The sequence below is a fragment of the Cydia strobilella genome, chromosome 2, assembly GCF_947568885.1.
Source record: "Cydia strobilella chromosome 2, ilCydStro3.1, whole genome shotgun sequence".
In the NCBI taxonomy this organism is placed as follows: domain Eukaryota; kingdom Metazoa; phylum Arthropoda; class Insecta; order Lepidoptera; family Tortricidae; genus Cydia; species Cydia strobilella.
In genome coordinates, this window is record NC_086042.1 from 6,099,631 (window position 1) to 6,106,871 (window position 7,241).

A 7,241-nucleotide genomic window follows, 5' to 3' on the forward strand; every position below is an offset into this window, starting at 1 on the left:
GTAGAATAGAATGTGATATCACATTTTTTGAACAAACTGTTCCACTATTGTCACTCGTACATGTGTCGGGTTTAGGCTTCATTTATGAATAGTAACGGTACCTACTATTCATAAATGGAGCCTAAACCCGACACATAATAATAAATACATGTTTTATTTTTGCAGAATTATAGGTATATCACATAATTTCTTTAGTTCATTGAACCGATTAAAGAGCCTATTAAAATACGAGACACGTGTAAATTCTTTCTCTCAGTTTTTGTATAAAATACCAGAAATTTACGGCAAGTATCTTGTCCGCCTCCCAAAGGTTTCAAACTCCGTACTCCTGAAAGGGTTGTTAATTTTTAATGGTGGGAGAACAGTATGGCTGTTTAACGGCCTTCGTTAGGCGGGCGGTATCGAGAAACGTTTGTTCAAGCTCTAAATAGTCCACAATAAACTACCTACCTATTCAGATGTGGAAATTTTAGGGATCTATTAGTATTATTTATTTATCGTATGGCATCAATACACACACATTTATTAGTAAGTAGAGACGTTTGATGGCGTGTTGTAAGCCCAGCGTAAATAAATAATTTGTCGTCTTTTACTATCACAAACCGTTTTAAAAATGGCAATCACAAAATAATCATACAAAGCACATAGTTCATTACTTAGTTAATGTTAAATTAATAATGTATATACTATAATTCTTTGGCAAATACTTAAATTATTATTTTTTCTTTCAAATTAGCTCAATGACAAAAAAAGTTACAAAAGTGAATTGAATTTCAAAATATTTAGTAGCTAAAACGGTAGCTTTGTTTATTTTATTTAAAACTCTTTTAGCCGCAATAAACTGGAAGGTAACCTAATAAACGCAACAGTGCCGACATTGGCTTACTTGATCTGATTGCCAAAGGCATATATTTCTAAAGCATATAAAAACCAAATAACTTGAACTTTCTCTGAGCAAACAGCGAGTACTGAGTAATGATTAATTTCATAACAAACAATGAGCTATATCACATCGTAGACCTGTCAACGACAATTAGAAACGAAGGACAGTGAAAGTGGCAGTTTGCGTTGAACAATAATATTGTTGTTGTGTCATATTTTATAACAGTATGAATACGATCGTGCATTACAATGAGACCTACAATTGTGCATAATAAACTAGTGGTCAGGCGATGAGTTTTTTGTGTTAGGGGAGATTCTTTTTATATGTATATTTCTTTGGCATGGCTTATAAAATATCAAGAGGTTTGATGAATTTTAACGCGTGTGATGTTCTTGTATTTATATGGAACTGCTCGTGATGACCAGCATGTAACTCCTCTACGACAAGACGTATTTTACATACGGTTTGGGGCTAATTGTACCTATAATTACTTATATGCATTATGCGATACACTTTGGTCATTAATAAATAAAATGTCATTTCAAAATGTTTTGTGAAGACGGTTTTTTCTATTATATGTAAATTATTTAATCTTTTTTTTATCACTGTGTTAGGTCAGGAGATAAATTTGGTACCTAACCTATATGGTTTCCAGAAAAGTGATGACGAATTTTGAGATTTTGCTACCAAATCACACCAAATAATGCACACTTAGTATACATTTAAAAAAAACATGGCTTTATGTATATTGACTTTCAAAGACAATATTAAATTCCGCACTTATACGTGAAAAAGCATTAGGATTTGTCCTCGCGTGACAATGGCCACTAAACGCTTATTGGGGGTAACTGGCCATTTAATTCACACTTGTGCCTGTGAAGGTAATAGGCCCTCGTCTTTTTAATTTTGTACACCAGTCATAAATTTACGCCAACACTAGAATAAGTTAAGTTTTGTTTAAAAAAAAGTAACGTTTTTGTTTATATAATTCTTAGAAATATTATTAATGTTAATTAATTCTTAAAAATAGTAATATTTCTGTTGCCGCGATGACAACAAATAGTAAAACCAAAATCAAATAAATATTTAAGTGGGGCTCCCATACTACAAGCGTGATTTTTTTTGCCATTTTTTGCGTAATAGTACGGAACCCTTCGTGCGCGAGTCCGACTCGCACTTAGCCGGTTTTTTGTTGTGTTTTTCTTTTGTTGCGGTACATTTTTTGTATTGCATTTTTGATATGTTTATATGACTGTTTGGGTTTATAAAAAAAAACAAGTTATGGCTGAAAATAAATAGGTACTCTCTGTCAGTTAAAACAATAATATTGCTTTGCCAATCCGCGATACAATACGTGCCAGAACCGTTAAACTTACCTACTTACAAAGTTAGATATATGTAAAGCTTATAGCCCCTAACCCCCTCCTACCGTGGGTACTTTGACACAAACCCTTTTATCTCTGCATATTCCAATTTCCAACTGCTGAATTGTCCTTGTGCTGAATTTAGGAATACATAAGTACATTAAATTGGTTTTTATTGTTTATCAGCATACATCAATGTATCGAGCTCTGAAAACGCTTTTCCATCCATACAGAACCCTGAGGTAATTACGTTTGAACGAGTCGTACCTCAATTACGGATACTCGTTATACGGGGTGCGCATAAAAACGTTACGCGGCTGGGTGCTCGCGTGAAATGCGTGCGAGCGAAGACGTGTAATTACGTCGAGAACATGTAGGTTGGATAGCTGGTGGCTTATGGTGGATAATGAAGCACTAGTACCAAACAGTTAAAATTAACCAGCCTGAAGGAAGTAAGAAGTGTACTTGGAAAATTTTGACCTATGCCGCTGTGGCCCGGTGGCCGAATGGCACAGGCACCTGCCGCGTTAGCAAAGGACGCTGGTTCGATTCCAGCCTGTGGCACTGGAGGCCTTGGTCACTTTTTCTTAGTATATGACATTTATTTCAGTTTAAAATGTATATTATTTAGTACGTCAGAACGTTAGTGATCATGTCAGGTGGGATTGGCTCTTACATTATTATTATATATTATATTACATGTACGACTAGTACGTCATGAATTTTCGTATGATTTCGATAACCAACTTATAAATAATGAAATAGATCAGGGGCACAAAAAAATACAAAGAACCTATGGTTGCAGCTACATTCAGGATTAAATTAGATATACCTAATATATAAAATCTGCAAATAGAAATTTAGAAAGCTATCTCAGAAAAAAACTATTATTGTTGATTTTTTGTTGCTCATGCCAAAAACATCTGGAGGAGTTCGGATTCAATATAGGATCAAATATTTGAATATTTTGTGAAACTCATCAGATAAGGTTGGAGTTTATGGAATTAAACCCCGCATATTTCCTCACTTTCATCCTTATTGCCTAAGAGTATTATTAGCTGGATAATATTTCAAGACTCTCTCTAAACAAGAATCACATTACGTATGTAAATACTTTTACCTATAATCCGTTTGTGTGAAACTTAATGCGACATGGTAGTAAGAATAAACATATACATTAGTATTGTCTACACCTCGCATTGTCTGATATTTAAAATTTGAACGCAAACTAGTTTTAGTAGGTTTCTATGACTCTTGACTACACAATGGTAAATTAGATAGGTACACACTTTACAAGTTACACAGCAAAGAAGTTGTCAGTCAACTTTCAGTGAGTTTTGAAAATGCCTATACGTCTAAAAATATCGTTAGAAATATACAGGGTGGCTAAAAAATAAGTGCATTCCCGTTGCCAGGGAGGTTTTGGGATTATACTGAGCAACTTTTGCTATGGGACCAACCTCGAAATCGGGAAAAAAGTTTGACCCTTCCATAGAAAATCAACCAGCCAAAATGTATGAAACAGTCAAAAATTTTTTCGCGATTTCGTGGTTGGTCTCATAGTAAAAGTTGCTCAGTATAATCCCAAAACCTCCCTGGCAACGGGAATGCACTTTTTTTTAGCCAACCTGTATGAATTTAAGTAGTACTTTGCAAATGTATACAAACTTTAATTTTCACAATATTTCATTATTGTTAACAAACATTGAGACCTAATTGCGAATATACATAATTAAATTTAACTCCGACGTTTCGAGCGCAACAAGGCACCCATGGGTCTGGAGAGAGGTTATGTGTCATGAACTCGATGAGCATCTCAGTAGTGTGGCCTCGCATTCCATCGAAGGTCAAGAGGGCTGTCATTTGCATGGAGCCCAAAGCCCTTCGGATGGTGTTACACCACATGATATTTATCGGCCCTTTTGGGTCCTCGCCCTCTAATAGACCAAGTAAGGTGCTTCTTTTGAGTTGGTGCTGGTCAGAACGCATGATGTGCCCAAATAGGTTGTACCTGTTTTGCCGAAAATTGTTTCATAGAATGTAATGTTTCGCAGAATTTTCATTTCATAGAAAACATATTTTTTCACAAAGGGTCGCAGTTCCAACCTAACCTAACCTACTTTTCTGTTAGACCTAATGGGTTCTACACAAAGCTGTACCTAAAACGGTAACGGTTTTGAAAAAAAAAGTTTCTATGAAATGGAAATTCTGCGAAACATTACATTCTGTGAAACAATTTTCTGTGAAAGAAGCGGACCCCTCCCAAATAACTTGATGGTCTTGTCGTAGCAGCTTGTAGAAATGCGTTTATTTTTTTTTAGATCACTCAATATTTACTTGTTTGTTCTCCTTGCGGTTCATGGGATTCTGAGTACCTTTCCCCAACACCACATCTAAAATGCATCGATCTTACTCATAATTATGTTCTGAAAAGTCCATGTCTCTGCACCACCATATAAAATATGGAAAATACAACCGCACCTTGCTTGTACTATGTCAGATTGAGTACCTATCAGGTTTTCTATGAAGACTATGATTTAAAATATGCATCAGTAAAAAAATCTAGCCTCCGTTTAGAAATGACTTGTGATCAACCTGAAGTATTTCAGGTTTCAGGTTTCATAAATATAGAGACTCGTTTCTAAATCCGTGTAAAAAAAATTAGATACCTACCTATGTATTGGATTCCATCAGTTTGTTTCCTTGATTTTCCTGATACACATCAAGCTTCCATCTCAATTTTCAAGCAGTTTAATTTGATTTCGGCATTTTACCCAAAATTCATTTTTATCAGCGCCGATGTTGCTTCCTTTATAAAATGGAAAAATATTGCGTATACCTACTCCAATTTCCTCAGAATACGGCACGAATCGGGTTTTCTCTCCACGGCGTTAATTAACACTCGAAACGTTTGACAGTTAATATTTTAAAATGTAAATTTTCGCAAAATCACGTCGAACCACGGTAAGTTTTCATGCTAAGTGCTACATCAAGTACCTATCGAGCTTATGGAGATATGTATTCTAACTACTAAGTTTGTGTAAAGTTAGCGTGTCCGGAATCTAGCCTTTAAGTAGGTATGTGTCAACAAAACTGAGAGATGGTGACAGACCGTGGAGAAATACGGTACGCGGGTCAAAATTGTTTTATAGACAGCGTGTTTTGACTTTCAAATAAGTAGGTCACTAGCTTTTGGTAAATATTATCTTAACATGTCCGTTTTTTTGAAATGGCTCTAGGAGACGCTGGAAGTAATATATATTTACCTATTTGATATTGGTGTTGTTAATGATCCCAAAATTTAATATAAAAAACGTACTCGTAAAAGCTACAGTAACACAATCACAATATTCAGCATAATTTTACCAAAACCTCCCCCTAATTAGGCTTCCGCGAAACACGAGCATTTATTCAAATGGACCGCTCACCTCGTTGCGACGGTCTTGTAAATTTACTTACTACAAATATATTCTTCAAAACTTCTGAATACCCTTTTAGCAAAAGCTTGAAGACGTTTATTCATTTTGAAAAGTGCCCGTTTAAAATTCATAACTCAGGTCTGGAACTCACCTTAGCTGTTTCCTCCCACCTGCCTACCTCCAATTGCGTTTATTCCTTGATATTTCACAAATTCCACTTTTCCGCTAAAACACAAATCACAAATCGATATGCAAACAAAAAATCTCCATAATTGGCAACATTTCACAAATCACATTTTGTTCCGAGCTTTCGGAGGGGTCTCGAAAGGCTATGTTGACAAAAGTTTTGTTACACGTCCCCTAATGCGTCACATTAAAAGTTTTGCACAAACGGAGTTTTTCGTTTTCTGGCGGACGATCAGTAACACTTTTAGTTTAGACGGAGGTTTATATTTTTGTATAAAAGAATGTGCGCAGACGCGTGCAGGCGGCGCGGCGAGGGCAGGGACCTGCGGAGCCGGCGTCTACGCCGCGCCGCGAGTACCGTTGCGTGAGAGGGGAGCGAGCTAGCAGCTTCAAGTTCACTTTGTTTTATGGCCGAGATAGCGATGAGATTGATAAACTCGAAGACATACACATAGGAAAGCTCCGATTACTATCTGCCTCGATTGTAATGTCAGTGCCTAATGAACTAAGCCTTTCTAATTCATTTCAATTCTTGTTTAATAGTTAATTACTTCCCTCAAAACCATCGATTCTGTTAAGGAGGCAATTAGCTATTGGGGACGATATATCTCTTCGTCTGGCATATTCCGTTATCCTTAAATTACCGGTGCGAAAAGTGTGACGCTATTAGACGCTGATCGAATGACTGTAAAAAAGGTTGACCCAGAGATTTCTAAGCAACGAATGACTTTAATGACTTAGCAAAGAGCGCGGGGAACCTGTTTTAATTAGGAGCGGGTATTTTTTTAACGAACGAGATTAGGTTTCGTTTCAATTAAAAAATATATAAGACAACAGTGTGTATTAATATGTTTTGGCAAATAGAACAAAAAATAATTTAAGTACTTACCTAACAGATACTTGACCCCCTTATTCATAAAACTTTCCAAGCCTCAATTACTTAATTTATGTTTTATTCCTTTCTTTTCAATACTAAGTCAAAATGACAGATTGACAAACAATTAATAAGTTATTGACGTTTGTAGCGCGGTTATTAATACACCCATATACACCCAAAAGTACATTTTTTTTAATAACTACTTTCGTACAGTGTACCAAATCTCAGACTCGATCAAAACATCGAGTCATTGAAATACTTACCTAGACAAGAAATTGGCATAGTGAGCCAAGACGGTGAGTAGCATTTCAGAGCTATTTCGTTACTTAATACCGAAGTCGTGACTGCCGCTGTCTTGCTGGCACAGATATCACTACTATGCCATTTATACCTCATATCTGAGTTAGTATCTTATCTACAAAATCAACTTTATACCGCATGAGACAGAGTTCATTTTCAAACAAATAATAGAATGTAATTTCCGAGAGTCGGTAAGAACTGCAAATATTTTG